Below are 23800 nucleotides of genomic sequence, written 5' to 3' on the forward strand. Positions count from 1 at the left end.
AATATCTTTTAAATTCATTGTATCTGTTGCCACTGCACAAGACATAGACAAGTTAGCCTGTCAGAAAGGACTTCTTCTGAAGTCACGTTGGTTCACTTCAAGGTCTCTGATGACTTTTAGATCAGCTTTTTTATTTTTTTAAACTATGGGTCGTGGATATGTTTGTGATGGGTTTTTATTATATAGTAAAGTCAGCTAAGTTCGTAGCGAGTGATATTCTGCCCTCTATTTAGTTTACTCTTTATTGCTGTAGTAAACCGTATGAGACATAGTCAGTAAACAATGCCATTGGTACATCACAGAGATTTCATTTCTATGGTATGAAAATATAATAACTATTCCTCATGACACCACCACCTCTCTCACAGAAACGTATAGGAGAGGGAAGAAGAGTAGGGAGTGACATAGACAAGCTGGTGAGGCTGTAGTGCAAGCTGGAAATGTTGAAACAGAAATAACAAGTGTGCACAAGAATGTGATGATTTTTGGGATGTTGTGGGGGATAAGTCAATAGGTTGGTAGGATATACAGTCCCTGCGGGGGATGGCGCCCTGCCCAGGGTTTGTTTCCTGCCTTGCACCCTGTGTTGGCTGGGATTGGCTCCAGCAGACCCCCCATGCCCCTGTAGTTAGGATATAGCGGGTTGGATAATGGTTGGGTGGATGGATATACAGTCCTGTGGCAGAGTTGTATGCTATGTTTTAGTGGCCATCCACAGCTGATCAGTGTCTCATTGCATTTCCATTGTTGCAAAATACATTGAATCTGATTCTGTAACTAAATTTCTATCTGTGGCACAAAGAAGATTTTGCATTAGCTTTAACGAGCCTCAGTGAGGAAGGATTTGTTCTCATAACACTATTTTAAAGTGGCTCCATAAATCTCAGTCAAATGGTAGGGTGAAGTATGTGTGGACCAATGAGAACTATAATAACACCAATAAGTATCAAACAGTGACGACAGGTTTTGTAGAGTGGTGCCCTCAGCAATCAGCACCATGCCCTGTTGGGAGTATTAAACTTTTCACCCTGGACTGTTCAGTAAATTCGTAATCAAGATTTAGCCTTTCACATGTAGATAGGTCATACATTTTTTGGAACTTTTTTACTCAGTTTGTTGTTAAATAAAAACTAAGATATACTGAACAATTTGCAAACTTCTTTTAAATAATGTATTGTTAATGGTGGAGCTCATTTGAAATACATCATTTTTTCAAAATAATGTTATTTAAGACAAGGTAGATAAACTGTATCAATCAAGTTTTTTTGTCTATTTTACTCCTTATCTATGCCTGCCAGGAGAGATTCATAACATGTCGCCACAATTCTGTGCTACTAGCTAATTAGAAATCTTTTCCCTGCTTTGAGGGATAGTTATTATTTTAATATAATATCTTTGCTTTCCACTTTACTCTTTTAGTAAGATTTGTGTGAGGAATAAACTTGAATGGAAGCAAATGTGCATGATTTTTAGGAGCATTTGCATATAACGTGAAAAGCACCGACTGCGATCACAGTGTCAAAAACTTGGCTCCCATTTTTGTTAAAATTTGGGACTCTTATTCTTCAAGGAAATGATGCCAAAAGTTCCATTTTCATTAAGATATCTTGAATGTTGCTCAAAGTTTTGAAATTTCAAAACATCCCATTGTACAGCACTGCCAACTTTGTGCATCTTAAGACTGAGACACATTCTTTGCAATTTCAATTAGTTTATTATTTCAGATTGACCTTAAGAGAGGTAACTTCAGCCTGTATATTTTGTATTTTTTCCTCTTTTACTTTTTTGACTGTCGATCCTGACAATAAAACTCAAATACTTAGTAATGCATGTATACACAACCATACCTCAGATATACCAGCTTGCTTCTTCTGGTGCCTGAGGTAAGCTGACAGTAAAAGAAAAGAAAGAAAGCAAATGTGTATAGAAATGAATGTAAGAGGAAAGGAATTATGTAAGCATCACATTATAAGCATAGACTGAAAAAGTATGCGCTCAGTATTTGCAGCATGTTACGCTAAAACAACCTCACAGCTTCATTATCTACTCATTGTAAAAAAAACTACAGACCTGCTCTCCATCATGGTTTGAGACAGTTAACTATTTTACCTTGAGATAACAGAATTTAACTCTCCATCGGATACATCTTTCAAAAATGATAATGATGATTCATCAAAAATGTCATGTTTAAAAAATATGAGCCTCTTTAATTTGTATACAATCCACAACCAACAAGTTACAATAATACAGTACATCAATTAATACCATTATTAAATAACATGAATTGGAATCTGTGGTCTATATAAACCATTGAGCTACCACAAGTGAATTAGGACTATGTTTTAACTAAATTAGTGTAATGTGTTATAGTTTATGAATACATTCAATTGCATTTTATTATCACTGATATTTTTGAAAAGGTCTTAAAGTCCAGGCTAGAAAAAGAACATAACAGCACTAGAAAACGTCCAGAGAAGAGCAACTAGACTGATTTCAGGGCTACAGGGGATGAATTATGAGGAAAGATTAAAAGAGTTGAGCAACCAACCTGCCCGATTTGGCCTGTGCCCAAGGAGCATGAGTCACTGTCCCTGGAAAGGTCATTCTCTCATTATGACTTTATAATAACTGGAACACCTTTGATCCCCCCAAGAATACCCTATTTACATAGGCTAATGACTTTTATTAAGGGTTCCTAATAATTTAACAAACTACCTTCTGGCCTGTCATATTATATAATAAAGTAGTTTTCTTGAATTACTGGTCAACACATCTACATAAAATATGTATAATTCTTCCTTGATTAAATTCAGCAAATGTTGTGCATTGTACATCATTTACAACTGAGAAAATAACTGCTATTGATGTATTGAACAATTGTCTTACCCAAACTGTTTTGTTCAATGAATTTGACTTGCTGAGGCTGTTTCTTTGAACAGGCCAATGTGATACCCTAACAGCCCTGAAATGGATGATGTGAATATTTTAACTATTTCCCAGCAACAAAACATGAAGTCTATTATAGGGCATGTAGAGTATAATTCCTAAAATATTTCCATTTTGTCTGTTTCAGGGTTGTGAGGGTTTGAGCTAATACCTTCTTAAAACTCATTATCAAAATAAATGCTAAGTGGCCACTTTATTAAGTAACCTCTTTTGCTTTGACATTCAACAAGATGGCAGAAATATTACTCAGGGATTTTAAACTATGCTACACACTTTGTGTCCACACATTACCGCTCAGTATTTAACCTCTAATTATTCCTCAACTCAAAGGTGCTTAAGTGAATTGAGATCTGGAGATTGTGCAGGCCATTGAAGTAAAGGAATTTCATCACTGTCATGTTTGTGGGACAAGATGATGCACACTTTGTGACTCGATGCATTATCTTGCTGAAGGTATCCATTTGTATGTGGATAGGCTGCAGCCATAAAAGGATGCACCTGCTTGGCAACAATGATCTCAAATGCCGCTATTAACAATCCTAAGATTCAAGAAAATTATTCTGTACATCATTTTCAAACATTGAATCTTGAGAAGATGGAAAATGAAAAGTAAAATTTAAAATATTGAAGGGAATAAGTGAAGTGGATATTTATGATCAGTTTTGTAACAAGAACTTGATTTGTTTATTTTTAATTTGACTAAAGCTTAGCGTTTTAATTTTTGACGATGGCTTTCTTTCTTGTATATCCTGGGATTTTGACCTTTGCCTCTCTTTATATTTGTTTTGGTTGCTCGTTAAATTATTTTTTCATCATCTAGGGCCTTATGCATAAATGGTGCGTATGCACAGAAATGTTGTGTAAGAACTTTTCCACGTTCAAATCGTGATGTATAAAACCTAAACTTGGAATAAAGCCACACACATTTCCACGGTAGCTCATACCCTGTCGTACGCAAGCTCTCTGCTCGGTTTTGTAGACTGGTGGCGCCCAGCGTCAAACCAGTGCTAATGTTCCTGTGTGGATTATCTTTCTTTTTCAGATCCACATCCCTGATGTGGCTTTATAAATACACTGAAATTAACTACATATTGTTTATGTTTAATGCATCTGATTGTAATTAACCTGTAACAATATAATGGTCCACAGAAACGTCAAACTATTCCAAATACCATAGCTGCTTTAGTGTTGTTACTCTCACTGCAGCTTCTTCATCTTCTTTCAGCTGCTCTCGTTAGGGGTTGCCACAGTGGATCATCTTTTTCCATATTACTCTCACTGCACCACTTGGAGCAGCTGATCAGAAAGAGAATTATCGGTATACAGCATCAAGCACACGCTGCCTCAGCCATGCTTCCTATTTGAACTGCTCTTACACGGCAAACGCTTCAAAGCCTTTCCTGTATGGACCTTGCGGTTCAGAAAGAGTTTCATCCCAAGAACTCTAAACGCATTCAATCAGTCCATCATGTGCTCCTTGTAGAACTGTTTGTACTTATAAGTACAATTACCTCACTGTAAACTTGCACTACAGTTATAATATTGCACAACCTGATCCACTTTATAAAGCACGTATTTACATATGATGACGATATCATTTTTAAGATGAAATGCAGCAAAATATGTTTATTGTATTATACAGATAAAACTTTAACTTCATTTAAATAATCTATATTGTTAATAATTAAAGGACACGGTGTCGCTACGCTAACAAGGATCTGGCGCTCCGTTTACGGATTGTTCCTGCCTCACATTGTATGTTTCACTGGGACTGGCATAAAGGATAGAATAATTAAACATGTACTACAAAGATATTTCAATGTTCCTTAAAAGTTTTGAATAATCGGCGTTATAAGCCTACAGATGGCTTAACGTCTATTACAGAGCTGATTGTGTGGCGATTGGGTATTTGGAGAAAGAAAAGGAAGGACAGGAATTGTGGGTTAGTACGTTTGAAAGAGACAGTACTGCTGCAATAATCTAATCGAAGGTCGCGAACAATCACTGCGCCACCGTGTTCCCATGTTTAATAACATGCTTTAACTCCTATCATCATTTAAAAAATTTTATCAAGTATACATCTCAGTATTTTAATTATTCAGAGAGCTGTAATATTATGAATGTAATGGATTCTGTGTCCTGTTGGAGGAAGACAAAGCACGGAAGCACATAGTGATTCACACACTTAGAACATAGAAGATCAAATACAAAACAAAGTATTTAACGTGCTTCTTTAGTTACGATGGGATTTGAGAAAATAGTAAATTAAACGATTTTAAAATAAAGTTTATGATGTTCTACTTTAATGACAAAATGAACTACATGATTAAAGTTGAAATTTTTAGATTAAAGTTGACATTTCGTGCTTTTTTCCCCGCTGTGTGTCTATTTTATTTTTCTCTGTACCCTAATAAGCTTTCATATGACACTCAGACGGTGGGCTACGACTCACCTTTGCATTGTGTGACTTTGTGAACTTGAGCTTTCGAGTTTCTCCGACACTCTATGTCACTCGATCAACTTCCTTTTGTTGTTTATACCACTGTTTAAACCAACAAATAGTACGTTTTTCCTTGCCTCCACTTGGTATTCGCTGAAATTGTTCTATTTTTCCTTGTGGTTTTGCCATTGACTTTTCACAGAACACTGAGCTAAAGGGCTATTTACAGTATATTGATTTACATATTCAAAGAGGCATAATTCTGGGAGGAGTTGGAGCGGGACAGCAGGACCGTGCACGTGTGTTAATTTCCATGGTGACCAGGATTTATGTAACAGAACAATGTGGAAGTTGGCGAACGCACATATGTATGCATCTGGATTTTTTTGTGCGTAAGTACATTTCCACTTTTGTGATTACATCATTTTATAGTGCGAATTCTAGGCACGCCGTTATGCATGAGGCCCCTGGTCCTTTTGTTCAACCTTTTTCCCTTCAGGTATACATTTTCCATCTGCATGCTCAAGTAAATGTAATTAATTCACTTTAATTTTTCAGCAGAATGTTTTAGAGACACCTGTTGTTTTCAGCATTTGAAAGTCCAGAATCGGTAATTTCGCAATTGTATTCATGCTTCATTCATTCTTCTTTATTTCTATAATTTTGATTAATGAACATTCTCTGATTTACTGCTAAATGCATTTTTCACTAGATTACACTATTTACACCATTTCTTACTTTTCCTGTGATCATTTCATATTTATAATTTGGTTTGTAGTTGTTTTGTTTTATTTTTAAAATAAAACTTTACAATAGGAGCTAGCCTTTCTTTAGTCTCAGCTATATAATAGGAGCTTAACAAACACTTTGTTAGGCCTAAATAAGACATTCACTACAAAGCACTAGTGGCACTTTAGAATATTAGATATCTATAGTGCATCCATCGTCACCTACCACTATATAAGAAAACCTTCAAACGCCTTTTTTGTAATACATACAATAAATAACTGACTACCAGATGCACAATATCAAGCCTTTACAATTTTAAAGCATGTTTTGAGAATACTGACATACTGTATAAAGGCAGTGTGTACATTCAATTGAATATATATTTTTGATTACACTTTTTTATATAAACCTACTTAGATTAGAAGTGGGCTATTTTTATTTTTCCTGTAAGGTTTCTATAATGTTATGGTAGCCAAACAGCAGTCTCATGGCTAGGCTTAGGTGAATAGTTTACACTCAATGGTCTTTTTTGATTCTGCTGCTAAACTGAAACTGAACTGTAATGCTCGTGTGCAGAGAACTAATAGGTGACATTCATTTTTTCTGTCATTAAAGTAAGTTTTAGCCTGTATGCCAAAAGTGTATGCTGAACGTAGAGTGACAGTGTGAAAGTTTATATGGAAACCATCTGCACCAGAATGCTGACCTGCAATCTGGAGATGCCACTTTTGAGAAACCCACAGAAAAGGAAACTAGCTTTGGATAGGACATCTGCCATCTGCGGAATGAGAAAGAAGCAAAGGCTTTCTTTTGCCTGGATAAAGAAACTTGTGATTCAACCACATGTGTGATTGTGAAAATTATAAGCAGTTAGAGGAATGTGTGAAAATGGAGCATAAGTTAACTCTGAATAGGTCTTTTTGTATAACTACAAGCTGCCTGGTGTAATTGAGTGTGGGTGTGTACTCTGAAATTTTCAATATTCTCATCCAAGATTGTTTTCTGCCTTACGCCCGGTGCTGCTGAGCTCTGACCCTTGTAAGCTTTAACTGGATCAAGCAGATATGATAATGCAAGGCTGAATGAATGTGTTCTTTAATACTTAGATATCAATAAAAGAATAACAAAAATTTAGAGCAAAATTACATCAAATTACCCTTTTTTCTGTAAGACATGTGCAAACTGCAACCATTTTTCAGCTAATTTTAAACAAAAATGTAAGGCAACAGTTTACAGATAGAACCTGCAATAAAGAACAGTTTTTACTTCAGCTAGACATGTAAGTCTGAATTAATTTAAATAAACAATGAGTCTCCATCTGTACAATAACATAGAGTAGGTTCATAAAATATTGTGGTATTTGCTATTTACAAAACTAAAAAAATAAATAAAGGTATATAATATTTAATATCTATAAATTAACAGGGCTCATTGAAGCTGCTATTTAATTAAAGTTTCAAATTTCTTGCTTTCAAGGACAGATTTTTCTGAACTGTCTAAAATTGGGTTTACAGTTTTAGCTTCCCAATAAAGTGTCTGTGATGTTGGCACTTCCTTCCCACATTTTCTTTGGGCACTTTTGTTTTCTCTTCTTTCCCAAAGATGTGTGTTCTAGGACAAATATTGACCCATTATGCATGAGAGTACCCAAACAGTTCAGGACTGTTTTCTTCTTTGCCTCGGTTGCTGCCAAGATAAACCCTGGTTTGCTCTCAGTTTCTTAAGTTTACTCTGCTCAGGATAACTGGGTTTGGAAAATGGATGGATGGATAGATGGATGACCCATAGAGTAGTTTTGTCTACAAAAAGTCCCTGATATTTAGTAGTCAACTTGTGCTGATTTCCACCAATGATTATGTTTTTGGCTTACCCTTATCTGTTTTATCTCACTTGCAAACAGTGAAATTTAATTGGCAATTTAATAGCTAAAAGAAAGGAAGTTGTAAAAATGCTTGCAGTGAAGATAAAAAACAAACTGCAGATTGTACAAAGAACTGTAAGATTATACAAGTGGAGACAGATAATGAAAAAGTAGAGTCTATTATAAGTGCAATCTTTTAGTACTCAAAGATCCATAGAAAGGAGACTGGAATCACAAAGTTATAAAATATGTACTTTTTTGAAAAATAATTCAATGATCGTGTAAGGCAAACAGTACATGCAATGATTTTTCCAGCAACTGTATACAGGAATTCGAAGAAAACATAGAATGGATGCTTTTATATTTTAGTGCTAGGTACAATTTCTGTCCATGCTGCTGAATATAAGATTAATAACTCAATTAGTTTCAGATGACATCACACCAGTTATTTATTATAGTTAACCTGATGTTTAAATATTTCATTCATATGACAAGAAAAGAAGAGTTATTAGAGAAGACGTTGATGCTTGCCTAAGTTGATGGAGAAATATAATTTATTTGGTTTTCAAAGGCACTGGTTACCTACATGTGCCATGTGAATGTTAAGTTATGTAGTAGGTGTGTAATTTACAAGTCAAGGGAGGTTACGCTTAAGCTATACTGTATAATATACGATTGAGGCCTGACTTGGAGCAATGGCCACACTTTTTGGTCTTCTTATTGCAAAAAAATAAATTCCAGCCCTAAAAAAAAGACCAGAGATGAGCAACAAGGCTGTTTCTGTGGCTGCAGGATGCTGTATGAGCTATGAGGAAAGTCTGAAGAAACTTAACTTTAAGTGAACAGAAATTAAGAGTAGACATGATTGAGGTGTTTAAAACAACGACGGGAATTAGTACAGTGGACACCAACTGTATCTATAGAATAAAGTCTCCAACAAGAACACGGAATCATGGAAGAATACTTGCTAATGGGAAATTTTGCAGAAATGTTAAACGTTTTTCTTCACACAGAGAACCATAAGTGTGTTGAATAAATTACTATGTAGTATGGTTTATGGTATATCTTTGGAGACCTTCAAATCCCAGTGTTGTTTTTGAGAAATTAGGTTGATAAGATTGGCAGGCTTGTTGGACTTCAAAATTGCTCTAATTGCTGGACAGTTTATTCCAGAATATTAATGCCTTTTCAATGGCAGTTGTAAAATACAGATGATGTAGTGTAATGTTGTGGCTAAGGCATTGGAATTTAACCAAAAGGTTTTGCCAGTTCATTTCCCACCTGTAATGCTCTGTGTGATTCTGGCTGTGCTCCAAATGTACTTAGGCAATCATACTGTGTCCTTATCTTGGAAAACATCTTGGGCAAAGGGAATAACCAAATAGGTAATTATAATTATTAAAGGCCCTGGTGTCCCCAGTTTTCCCCCCAGGTGCTTGCCCTCTATGACTGGTACTGTATTACGGTTCCGTCTATCTCACATGGGGACACTCAGCAACCACCTGACAGTTTGGGAGACAGCTCCTGACCTTCTGCTAATACCCTATGATGTTTCTCTTACTACACTGACTATGTATTAAATAATTCTGGTGCACTCTCTAACTAGATATGGTATAATGACTCCAGCTGCTGTCTAAATGGAAGTGTGCACTCCTTTACAGCCTTGCAGAGATCTCTCTGTGTCCCTTGTCATCATTTTCAGCCTGACAACTGCTTATACACTAGACATACGTCACAAATTCGGCAAATGCATCAGCAAGGAAAGATATAGTTATTGATTATATATGTCTGTGTAGTCTAGGTTGATGGAAACAATAAATATTCCCAAGCCTGACATTTATGTAGTGTTTTCGCTTTCCGTTGTCAATTTGAAGTTATTATTTTTATTACATGAACAATCTGGCCATCCTTTTCCGCAAAGAAGATAATTTGAAATTTCAAACTTCTTTCAAGTTTGAGCAGTATTCTGGAAGAAGCCAGCATTACGTTCAGCCTGTATGCCTCTGTCATATTCAATTGTAAATTGGCCCAGTATGAGTGGGTTTGGATGTGTGTGTGAGTGTCGGGGTGCCTCATGATTGACAGTTATCTCATTCAGATGAGGGTAATGAATGCCTTGTGCCATTTACTGCTTAGATGAATTTTGTCTCCTCTTGACTCTAAAACAGAGACATTACTTTGGAAAATGCATGGATGGCTGGATCTTTCATGATAAAATCTACTGTGAAATGATGGCATTAGCTCCATTCTGAAGTTTTTATTTTTTTTTTTTCAAAAAATATTTAATGTTTAGCAACCTTTGAGGAATAACAATTTACTCAGACTTGCATTCTTAACCATAGATACAAGACAAAACTTTTGTACAGTGGTATTTGTAAACCTTTGCCATTTTTGCTTATCAAAACACAGATGCAAATTAAAAATATATTATGTTATTATTGCCAATTCTGTAAAGCTTAGCTAAATCTAAGTGTTTTGCCAAGCCTGGCTTTATACACTTAGAAGCAGGCTTTTTGATAAGTGGTTTTAAAATCTGAACATGTGACGTTTATATTAATTTGAATTTCGCATCATTTAATTATTGTCAAATGTTGCACTTTTGACAAATATAACATGTCAATTGGCACAAGTAACGACTTAAAATATACACTCACCTTTTAAAGCAGCAGGCTACTTGCCATAAATGTATTTCAGAGTGCATGTTTCAATTAAATACATTGTATGCATTTACAAACAGAGGGAAAACTATTGTTTGCATAATTCTTTAATATAAAAAAAATGATAGCTAAAATATTTCACACTAATTACGCCAAATAAAACCTGAGACAATTGGCCATAATTAATGGACATATATTGTTGGTTTCCATTTATGATTATTAATCAGTTTCTATATTGTTCTCTGTGTGCTTTAATAAATCTGTATTTTCATTTAGTAATTAGTATTACACAGTACTGTGTGTCTGCACTCAGTGAAGAGCACTATACAAAAATAAGTTGTGATTTAATGTAATGTTATGTAATATTCTCAAACCCTGTCTTTCCATGTCACAGATCTAGGATGCAGCACACTGTCTCAACAGCAAGGCAATATCTCGTCCAGGATGGAATGTTAGTCCATCGCTGGGCCCACTTAGTGGTGCTAATATGGAGTTGCCAATTAATCTTTTTCGGATGCAAGAGGAAAAACATGCAGACGTAAGATAATGAGCTTCTTGACTGATGAGTGAGGAGACAGTTCAATCCATCAATCTCATTTAGTCAGTTAATAGCTACATTTTCCCAGTATTTCATTCAGATTTTTAAAGTTGTTTTGGCTACCACTCATTTACATTACTCAAAAGTTTGTTCCACTTCTTCGCTCAGTAGATTTTTGAGGGTTTTTCACTGTTTGTGATAAATAGTGCCTGTCTTTCATCTTAAAAAACATTCATTCAATTTGCTTTTTAATTGTAAGAATTCTGCTGGATCAGCTTCATCGATACCTTTGAGAATCTGATTTTCTGGATTATATCACCATGCAAACTTCTGTTTTCATAACTGAAGAGGTTTAGTTCTCTAGGCCTGTTAGAGCAGGTTATGCCATTTAGTCCTGGAATACTCTTGATTGCTTTTCAATGCACAGCTTCTAGAGACACTTTGTCTTTTTTAGACACCATATAGACTCCAACTGGGAGCATATTGTGAACTCAGCACCATGGAGCCAAGTGTCAGAAGCACCAACTGTTGTGATTTTAATTCCAAAAAGGAGAGCAAAGCTGTCAAAACCATGGACAAAGGAAAGTAAAAGACATACAAAATGAAATAATTCAACATGCAAAATTAAGAAATCCAAAATGAAAACTGCAACTAAGAACAAAACCAAAATTCAGAACCTGAAAAATAAGCCAAACATGTCATGATTTGGACTGAAATTTGAGGTCATCCAGCCTTTTCCTACTATGAAAGCCATTTTTGTGTACCATTGTCAGGGTTGCGACCTGCATTTCTAGGGGTGTGGTGTCTGGGGTTGTGACCTTGAGTTAATCAGATTGGCCTTTTGCACTGAACTGACATTACCTTGTAAACCTTTTTGAATTCTCTTTGTGATTATTTTTCGTGTGTTGCCTGGTTTTTCGACTTATTGCCTGATTATTGACGGTGATTTTTGCCTCTCATCTGGGTTTCGGTCGCTTTGATTATTTTTATTTTCATTAGTTTTGCCTTTTGCACACATCTGCAAATTTAACTCTACAAACATGTTAGCTGTTTTCATGCTGAGTTTTTACCTTAATGGTAAAAAGACCAAATTTTATAACAAGGGTAAAGCACAAAATTGAAAACAAATGCCATTGCAAAGAAGTAATGGCTACATAGAGTTTCTTTTAAATAGCTTTCAGGTACTGCCATCCATTTCCTGCTGTCACCTAATGTTATATCTAAAAAAATGACCATTTTGACAAAGAAACTAAATATAAAGGGGGTGAGTCTCTTGTGAAATCCACACACTAACTACTGAGCCACAGTGTTGCCCATTCCTTCAAGCAGAAAATTATTGTTATTTATTTGCTTTGTTTTATTTTAACACTTTTGAAAATGTCACTGATTTGATAGCAGACAAAATTGAACATGAAAGAGCCCATTCTGTTATTAAACGTACTTTTTTGCAATCTGTAAGTGTTAATGGCAGACTTTATTATTACAGTTTCTTGCAAAGTAGCCGATTTTACTTTGTGGAGGAAACAAAAAAGCATAGCTTGTTTTCCTGCCTTTCTATCACCTTTTAGTAATTGATATGATCACAGATGGTACCACATCTGCTTTCAAAATTCAGAAGCCAGTTGAAAGAATTTTCAGATTGCTTTTCACATTTAATGCATTTCTATTAAATGCGGCACAATTCAACTTCTGTGGCTAATGTTCTTGTGAAAGAAGGCGCACTCAGCCCTGTTGTCTTCCTGAATACATAAACCACATAAGTCATACTAATGAAGCATATTAGACACATTGGCAAGGCATATTTTTATTTATAGGAGCTTCTGCAGCCGAGTGCAATAAATCATGCAGTGTTCTTTAATAACATGATGTTCTGTATTTCAGAACGGATATCTGCAAGGTTTATCACCGTTTTCTGTTTCCAAACTGGGAAATTTTGTATTCATTCAATGTTCTTCCTATTAGAAGTGTTAACAGACTATAGCTGGCATTAAATACTGCTGCTGCTGCTAACATCCTGATACATTCGGAAAACCATGACCACATCACCCAACAATCTAATAGAAGCAACATAAAATAAGGACTGACTTTCCATAGCTAGGAAAACATGATCTGTAATACATTTAAAAATGAGCAGTCAGGTCTTCAGGCAATTATTTACTTTATTATTGTAGAAACAGATTATTGCTGATTGCTGTATGTTCTTACATAATCTTTATCAGGCTATGGAAGTGTGTGCTCCAAAGTTACATTTTCTGTTAAGCAGCAAAATGGAATTTCATGTTATATCTTGATAATATTGCAGTTACTGATTAAAAAAGAAAAATGATTCAAATACATGTCTCCTGGGGTTTTCATAATCTAACTTTCAAATTAATTCTGAAAATTTTAGTCCAGGGGTTAATTCCTTTTTAGAAGACAGCCAACATTTTTTCCCCCATCTCAGAGGCTGATGTCAAGTTTCTTCATTACACTTTGCCAACATAAATATGTATTAGCTGAGATTAATGTGAATAATGTTATTAGATCATGAAATTATTATGTGTTTGATTTCAGAGATGTGATGGTCGGTAGCAAGGTTTGGTATGTCAAATGGGGAGAGGGAAAATCTATTGCCATACAGTGAAATACCTTGCAACAATCAATTGAAAGTGTATTAGTGAATTTTCACCATTGATTAGGCATTTCAATGAAGGATGGCAGGATGCCATGGTATGCCATGCTCAAAGCATTTATTTTTGCTTGATTATTCTTTCAGTTTTTTGGTTTTCAATGCATTTCAGCGTATACCCCTTTAATGATCCCATTCTTCAATTCTGCACATTTCAATAGAAACTACGGGGGGCAGAAGTAAGTCCTGGCAGCATCAAGAGCAAGGGAAGGGTCAGTCTTTGATGAGGCACCAATGTACAGTGACGGTTACTAGTTCAGGAAAATTCCGAGTCTACTTTCAGATTTATATACATGCCCTGCGGTGTAGAAGGAAGCCAGAGGTACAAACCTGTGAGGAAACAATTGTGAAGAAACAAAGCTAACCACTTTGATTGGTTAGATTTTTTGTATTGTGCTTGAGAAGGGAAATTGCAACTTCTAGGATTATATCATGTATTTTCTGCTTAAAATCAAACACTCTGATACTCTGCTTTCCAATTACTGGTGATATGAAATTTCAGACTTTACAATAAACAGTCAGTGTGTTTTCTTAAGGTGTTGTTACCACTTAAGATATCAAAATTTGGTGCTTAGTCAAAGTCTTATTATGCAATCACTCTTCCAAATGTTACTATTTTGGACATTATATTAAAGCACAAATATTTTAGGCAACACTATTACACATAGACATCTATGAGAGCTTAAGTAAACAGATTCTGTTCTGATCTGTAGTGACACGGTGGCGCAGTGGTAGCGCTGTTGCCTCGCAGTAAGGAGACCTGGGTTTGCTTCCCGGGTCCTTCCTGCGTGGAGTTTGCATGTTCTCCCCGTGTCTGCGTGGGTTTCCTCCGGGTGCTCTGGTTTCCTCCCACAGTCCAAAGACATGCAGGTAAGATGTATTGGCAATCCTAAATTGTCTCTAGTGTGTGCTTGGTGTGTGTGTGTGTGTGTGTGTGCTCTGCGGTGGGCTGGCGCCCTGCCCGGGATTTGTTTCTACCTTGAGTCCTGTGCTGGCTGGGGTTGGCTCCAGCAGACCTCTCTGACCCTGTAGTTAGGATATAGCGGGTTGGATAATGACTGACTGACTGTTCTGATCTGTGTGTTGAAGACAGGAATCTTAACCAGTTAAGTGGATTGCTTATCTTCAATTCCAAAGCACAGTGCAATGGGAACACTTATGTTGAACACTCAGTTTTCCAGTAAATATTAGTAATATTTTAGTAACAATTCATGCATGTTGCATATTCTAAGAACATGAATGGCTAACAGATAAGTAGATCATGTGACATGAGTTGCATTAATTATTTTTTTTCCCATGAATGATTTTTTTTTCCCCATGGACGTTTTTCACATTGCTGGCAGTTGTCCAGCGTTGGTTACCATTAGAATCATTGGTTTTCATTAGAATCTTTATTATTATACTTATTACTTTTTAGAATCTTTATTATGTATTATTAGGATCATTGGTTTTCATATAATCTTTATTATGTACTTTCTCAAAGGAAAGATAAGATTACAAAATTTTCTTGCCTACCACTACAAACTATTTGGGGTAAATAACGTTTTGGGTGGAGTATTCCTGGAGGGTGGCTGCAGGTTTTTGTTCCAATCCAGTTTTTTTAATGAGAATCCAGTTATTACTGATGAAGCACTTATTGCTCAACGTTTTGATGCTTCATTTCAGTGGTCTCGCTTGCTGAATTCACTGTTTTTAATGGCTCTCTAGGAGACAGTGTTCTCCATCTATCGTGTTTCCATTTACAGTACACCTGTGTGGATTCATCATGTAATGTGACAGACTGAAAATTATCCAATTTAGGCTTCAGATTATTTAGATGATATCCTTGGAAAGGAAAAAAAATCTAAGATATAAGAACCTTACATTGCAGATTAACAAGCCATAAAATTAAATAAGGTCTGAGATTGGCAAGGATTGGTTTCTAATTAAGCAATTGGTTTGGAAGGAAAATCTGACGCCAACATTGCCTACCCCTGCTTTAAACAGTATAACTTACGTCTTTTTCTTCCTTCCTTAACATTACTGCAATTAATCAATGATTAAAACAAACTCTTGTCAATTGTCTAAAAAAAAATAAATAAATAACACAAGGGTTAGAGATAAGAGTTAGGAGGACCAGGAAGTTACTCATTATGACATCATTTTACAGAAGTATAAAAGGCAACAGTGCACTACTCCTGATTTCTAACACTGAGAATCCCTGAACAAGAAAAATGCTCATGGTGTCAGAAGGATGTGTTTAAAAGGTTTATTCAGGGTAAGAAACTATGCACATGTTGTTTTGACTTTGAGTCCTGGTATTCTCTTTGGGCTTGTAACTTTTTGCTTTTTGTTTGATCCCCTGATATCTTGACCTATGTTTTCATTTCTGAGTATGACTTTTTGTCTTTCACATCTTCTGACCTATTAAATATATTTTCTCTGCTTTTATTTCTGTGAGAAAGCAATCAGATTTATTTTATGATTTTCACATATTTTTAGTCATATGGTTCTACAGTGGGCCATTCTCCTACTTTTGTCAGTTTTACTTCTGTTTTACACTACAATATGTCTCAGACTCTAAACACATAAGAACTGAAAGTAACAGAGGCTTCTGCCGTCATGGTGTCATTTTTTCTTTTTTTTAAGGTGCTGTTTTTAGTTTATATGTTGGTTCATCTATGTTTAGTAAATATTTCTCATCTTTTATATTATTAGTGCCTCCCATTTATTATATTATGCATTCATGCATAGTATGTAAATGATGTGTAGTTTAACTATTTCTGTTTTTGGAGACTGCCAATAAATATCTACAAACCCACTGAGCCTGTAATATGTGAAGAGCATGATACACAAAGGGTATTACTACATCTACTGAAGTTACTTTTATATTGCTAATGAAGTCTGTACTATTCTAAGATATACTTTTAAAAAATAGTGCTGCCTTATTGTTAAATCTTGCTGGTCTCCTTCTGAATACTAATCATTTATGCTATAATTATGGTTCTCTGTTAAAATTAATTCTGTTCTCAAAACATGGCTGGAGCTGGCAACTTTCCATACTTTTCATTGCAAAATACAAACCAAAATCATTAGGTTATATCCTGATTGTAGGAGGCAAGCACATACTGTAAATGTTTAATGTAAAATAACAATAATAATAATTTAGTATGAAATAAAAATAATAAAATCCATTAAATCCAGGTTAGAATTGTGGAAAGATGAAGCATATCTCAGCAACACGAGATACTAGGTAGGAACTACACGTGGACAGGACCCAGTTGTGAACACATCAGAACTCACTCAAAGACCGATTTAGAAATGTCTTTTACCTTAACATACATGAGGTGAAGGATGAAAACACATATTTTTTTTTCTTAATATAGTGACTATCATGGGAACCACCCAGCCACAACCTGTATATATAAAAATAAACTGATACACCTTATATACATGTACTGCTTATGTACACAAATAGAGAAATGCAGGCTAAGCAAGCCAGTAAGGCTGTGATTTCCACTGACACTCTTTGACTCTCTGATGACTTTAAAAGTTACAAGCACTTTTTAAGGTTCTGACACACTTGGCTAGAGATACATTTGTATATATACAGTATATAAACTGCTCAAAAAAATTAAAGGAACACTTTGAAAACACATCAGATCTCAATGGGAAAAAGAAATCCTCCTGGATATCTATACTGATATAGACTGGGTAATGTGTTAGGAACGAAAGGATGCCACATCGTTTGATGGAAATGAAAATGATCAACCTACAGAGCCCTGAATTCAAAGACGCCCCAAAAATCAGAGTGAAAAAATTATGTGGCAGGCTAGTCCATTTTGCCAAAATTTAATTGCAGCAACTCAAAATTGTACGCAGCACTTTGTATGGCCCCTGTGTTCTTGTATACATGCCTGACAACATCGGTGCATGCTTCTAATGAGATGACAGATGGTGTTGTGGGGGATCTCCTCCCAGATCTGGACCAGGGCATCACTGAGCTCCCGGACAGTCTGAGGTGCAACCTGGTGGCATTGGATGGACCAAAACATAATGTCCCAGAGGTGTTCTATTGGATTTAGGTCAGGAAAGTGTGGTGGCCAGTCAATGGTATCAATTCCTTCATCCTCCAGGAACTGCCTGCATACTCTAACCACATGAGGCCAGGAATTGTCGTGCACCAGGAGCCACTGTACCAGCATAGGGTCTGACAATGGGTCCAAGGATTTCATCCTGATACCTAATGGCAGCCAAGGTGCCTTTGTCAAGCCTGTAGCGGTCTGTGTGACCCTCCATGGATATGCCTCCCCAGACAATCATTAACCCACCACCAAACTGCTCATGCTGAATGATGTTACAGGCAGCATAATGTTCTCCATGGCTTCTCTAGACCCTTTCACTTCTGTCACATGCTCAGGGTGAACCTGCTCTCATCTGTAAAAAGCACAGGGCACCAGTGGTGCATCTGCCAATTCTGGTATTCTATGGCGAATGCCAATCGAGCTGCATGCTGCTGGGCAGTGAGCTCAGGGCCCATTAGAGGATATGGGGCCCTTGGGTCACCCTCATGAAGTATTTCTGGTTGTTTGGTCAGAGACATTTACACCAGTGGCCTGCTGGAGGTCATTTTGTAGGGCTCTGGCAGTGCTCATCCTGTTCCTCCTTGCCCAAAGGAGCAGATACTGGTCCTGCTGATGGGTTATGGACCTTCTATGGCCCTCTCCAGCTCTCCTAGAGTAACTGATTGTCTCCTAGAATCTCCTCCATGCCCTTGAGACTGTGCAGGGAGACACAGCAAACCTTCTGGCAATGACACGTATTGATGTGCCATCCTGGAGAAGTTGGACTACCTGTGCAACCTCTGTAGGGTCCAGGTATCGCCTCATGCTACCAGTAGTGACACTGACTGTAGCCAAATGCAAAACTAGTGAAGAAACAGTCAGAAAAGATGAGGAGGGAAAAATGTCAGTGGCCTCCACCTGTTAAACCATTCCTGTTTTGGGGGTCATCTCATTGTTGCCCCTCTAGTGCATCTGTTGTTAATTTCATTAACACCACAGCAGCTGAAACTGATTAACAACCCCCTCTGCTACTTAACTGACCAGATTAATATCCCATATGTTTCTTTGACTTTATGCTATACTCTGATTAAAAAGTGTTTCTTTAATTCTTTTGAGCAGTATATATACAATTATATATATTATACATATATATAACTCACTAACAAATGTCCAGTTAGTAGTTCATGTTTTAATTAAATAGGTAGCCCAAGTGTAATGTAATTTTGTAATGTAATGTAAGTGATGCATAACATTACATTATCATCAGTGGCATCAATATAAAGCCAAGGCATTTTATAAAGTGGCAAGAAGGTTTGCTAATGTTTGTATTACACACTGTGCAATTACCATTCTGGTTGCTGGAAATGCAACCTCTCAGATGTTGGAAGCACACCCACCACACAATGAACCACCTGGATTGGGACCCAAGTGCAGCAGGTGACACCTCAGCACCACACTGGAACAGTCTGAGGTTCTTTTTATGGTGGCTGGAGTGCCAATCCTGCCACCAACCCCTACGTTTTCCCTGTAAGTTAGAGGAGGGCTGGATGCAGATTAACATCATACCCAGGACAAAGCAATTGCAGGTTAAGGGCATTGCTCAAGGGCACAACAGAGTAGATTCAATTTTGGCATTTACAGGATTCAAACTAGCAACCTACCAATTGCCACCGCAGATCCCCAGCCTCAGGGCTACCACTCCAGTAATCACAGTCAGGAGCAAATGTTGACAACTAGTGAAATAAATAAGCTAAAAACTGTAATGCAGAGCATACTTGCCACTGAGTGGCCTTTGGCAAGATCCCATATGTCTTAGCTTCACTTTATACATTTGTTGGTTACTTTAATTGCATTATTTATTTTGAATATAGCATTTGAAAGCAATTGTTGTTGAAGATGCGACTCAAAATAAAAAGTCAATGATTGATTGGTCATGCATCTATTCTCAAAGTGAGTATATCTGTAGTGATCTTGAGAAATGTTCTATGAAATTAACATACAAATTGTTGTGAGGAATCTATACTAATAAAAGGCAAAGCCCTCACTCACTCACTGACTGACTCATCACTAATTCTCCAACTTCCCGTGTGGGTGGAAGGCTGAAATTTGGCAGGTTCATTCCTTACAGCTTCCTTACAAAAGTTGAGCAGGTTTTATATCGAAATTCTACGCGTAATGGTCATAACTGGAAGCTGTTTTTCTCCATTTACTGTAATGGAGATGAGCTTCAACGCCGTGGGGGCGGAGTTTCGTGTGACATCATCACGCCTCCCACGTAATCACGCAGTACATAGAAAACCAGGAAGAGCTCAAAAAAGCGCTGAAGAAAACATGCATTATATAATTGAGAAGGCAGCGAAACAATAAGAAGCGAGCGAGTGACATATACAACCATATTCATGAGTTCTGCTACTTGAATCAAAGCACGATGTAAACCTACACTTTAAATTAAGTTCATAGACAGGCTGCCGCTGGCGTTTGTAATTTAGTGCATGCCCATATAAGGCCGTCCGTCAGCGCAATCCAATAGCAAACTGCCACGGGTAAATATTCACGGGTGAAGGACTGTGCTTATGGAGAGGAAGATGAGATGGTCAGGGTGGTGTTTGACACAAACTCAGCGAAACTGCGAGAGAAAGTTTTAAGTGCCAGGACTAAGGTAACATTAAATACAGCCATGGACATAGCACGAGATGGCACCAGCACAGCTGGGAACCTTCGATGCATGTACACCGAGTGGCTCACATGAACTGATGCAGTGCACAGATAAAAAGCAACAGTTCCAAACAGCGCTGAACAAAAACCGAATTACACAATTGAAAAGGCAGCAAAAATATGAAGCGTCTGATAAGCATATTCATAAATCCAGCTACTGCGGAAACAAAGCACACGGTGGAAAAAGTCAATGTCCCGCTAAAGGAAGACAGTGTTAAAAAAAAACCCGTGCATGCAGTGTGTCAGGTCTCAGATAAAGAAGAAGACGAGCTGTTTATTGATGCAGTAAGAAACGAATCAATGAAAGAAACCTGTCATCTTTACAACGATTGACAAACACGGAATGTAACTTGAACACAACACATCCTACAAATACGAACCTGATTGAAAGAAATAATGATAATCAAATCCTTGATGACAGCAACACTCAGTAACACTCGCAAAACAAATACTGTATATTGACAGTCATGTTACGTTATTTTTAAAATGTTCCCTTTTCTTTTCTAGCTTTTTAACACACTACTTCTCCGCTGCGATACGCGGGTATATATATATGTATATATATATATCCCGATCTACAATAGATACTTTATTCGCCATCAATGATTGTTTTGGAAAAGCCATACTCAGTGTATTCATTAGATGAACGGTAAAAAAGTAAGAGCGAGGGGAGGATGACTTATTGAGGCATGCAAGCAAAACCACAATAGCACGCGGGCTCGATGTACGAAAAACTACATCTTTTCAAGTTCTATTTAGTCCATATGTGTCAAACTCAAGGCCCGAGGCAACATCTGGCCCGGCGTAATTATATCCGCCCGAGATCATTTTATATACTGTATTATTGTTATTAATGGCCCGGGATATGAAGCACTGGTAACACAATAAACTACAGATCCCATAATGCAGGGCTTCAGCTGCCTTGCGAACACTTACCGCGTCACCGCCGTCTCTTCAGTCGTTTCCTTACTTTGCGAAGGAAGCAGCTTTTTCAGAGCTTCTGCACTGTTTTATAAACGAACGATATATAAGAAAGTCCTTTTTCCTTGCTTCGCCAACGGAGCAGCCTTTTATTTAATCCACGGGTTCTCCGCTGTTTCATTGTTCATTTATTATGATTTTTATAGTTATTGTGTAGGTTTTATTTAATCCACGGGTTCTCTTCTGTGTTCACTGCGGTGTCTTCTTTCGCTTACGAGCTTGCCAAGGAAGCAGCTTCTCAGCTTCTGCACTGTTTTAAAAACGAACGACATATAAGAAAGTGCTTTTTTCTTGCTTCACCAACGAAGCAACCTTTTTATTTAATTCACGGGTTCTCTTCTATTTTATTGTTCATTTGTTACGATTGTTACAGTTATTGTGTAGGTTTTATTTAATCCACGGGTTCTCTTCTGTGTATCACTGCGGTGTCTTCTTTCGTTTACGACCTTCGCCAAGGAAGCAGAAACTTACAACCACCGAAACTTTGTAACGGCACAAGACTTCAGGTCACATCTCTACAAAACAACCTAATTGAAGCAACTATATTTACTGGCAGTGCCTCAGTGACACAGTTTTTATTTCTCGCATCCCCGTTATACCATCTAATCTCCCATTTTAATTCAAACGCGTTCAATTTCCAGTAAGGCTCTGCTTCGCAATGACAATTAATAAGTCTCAGGGACAAACACTACAAAAGGTTGGCATTTATTTGAGGCGGGATTGCTTTTCACATGGCCAACTGTATGTTGCATGCTCAAGAGTGAGCGCAGCACACAGCTTAGTCATATTACAACCAGAGGGCCGAACTGACAACGTGGTATACAGAGAGATCCTTAACAATTAATTTTTGACATATTTTCGTTCAGTCTAAAAATGTTTACTTTTTTATTAATAAAAATATTCAGACAGTATTTCACCGCTGCGAAGCGCGGGTATTTTGCTAGTTTGAAATAAACCAGAGAAGCACACAAAAACTAATAAAAATTCATAATGAAAAATGAATTTATTAAAATCTATTACGGTGTAGCTTGATGTATATTTGGTTGTTATATGTATGGACATTAATGTGTATTGTAAAAAAAAAATGCAATGTTCTATACAGTGCAACAGATAGGGGGCGCTATCGCTCCCTTGTACCCTTGACCAAGATGTCAGACACGAGGTAAAAGTCCAAATAGTTGACTTTTTATTAATAAACAGTGCACAAAGCACCCTACTCTCCACAATACTCATAAACACTACAATAATCAATAATAATACAATCCTCCTCTCCCAGACGCGTTGCCACCCTTCCACCCAGCTCAGCTCGACACTCTGGTGTTCCTTCAAGTCTTTTATAGTCCCTGACCCGGAAGTGTTTCCAGTCCTTCAAACCATGATTCCTTATCACTTCCGGGTCAGATAAAAAATCCTTTTCTTCACCCCGGAAGTATGTCTTAGTCAAGGTGACAGAGTGAATGATGTTATAGGTGAAACCAAAGTCTCTGTGTCTTCCTGCAGCGTCCCCTGCAGGTCCCCATGGTATCCAGCAGGGCTGTGATGAAAAACTCCACTGTCCATAATGCCTTGCTGGAACTCGGGGCACCTCTATGTTGCTTGCAGGGCTCCACCTGGCAGCCTGGGGGTATTGGCCAAGATGAAATGCAGGCCATATCCCACAACAGTAAGAACACCACTGTAAATAATATAATTGATGCTATTTTAATCCAGAGTTGTGGTGGGCTCAGGTGGTTTAATTTATGGATCATTACACAAATAAAGTTCTATCTATCTATCTATCTATCTATCTATCTATCTATCTATCTATCTATCTATCTATCTAGTGTCCTTGCGATATTCGGTAGTTTATTTTCGTCAATTTGATGGATTACCTCATTATTCAGGCTTTTAATGTTTGACTCTGGAGTTTTAAAATAAGATACGTTCATCCATCCACTTCTAATTTTTGGAATCTGTGTCTGCTGCATCAGGTGCAATTAAGGAACCAAACCTGAGCAGGACACATTCATACACATGCCCTTAGTTAGTCACTTGTGGTCAATTTATGGCTTCCACTCCACCTCCAGCATGTATGTCTTTGACATATAGTAGGGAAATCACAGTACCCACAGGAAAAACCAACATAGATACAAGAAAAATTTGCATAACCTACACAAACAATAAATGTGGCAGGATTTGAACCCAGGGTTCTTTGAAGCTGAGACACAGCAGAGCAAACTACT

The 23800-nt window shown here is 37.1% G+C and overlaps 1 protein-coding gene across 12 annotated transcripts in view; it reads left to right on the forward strand.

The window, feature by feature from the left end:
- dmd (dystrophin) overlaps window positions 1-23800 on the forward strand; it is a 2654580-nt gene that overhangs the window by 2057842 nt on the left and 572938 nt on the right. The gene's annotated exons all lie outside the window — the stretch shown is intronic.

The sequence above is a fragment of the Polypterus senegalus genome, chromosome 2, assembly GCF_016835505.1.
Source record: "Polypterus senegalus isolate Bchr_013 chromosome 2, ASM1683550v1, whole genome shotgun sequence".
NCBI classification, from domain to species: Eukaryota; Metazoa; Chordata; class Cladistia; order Polypteriformes; family Polypteridae; genus Polypterus; species Polypterus senegalus.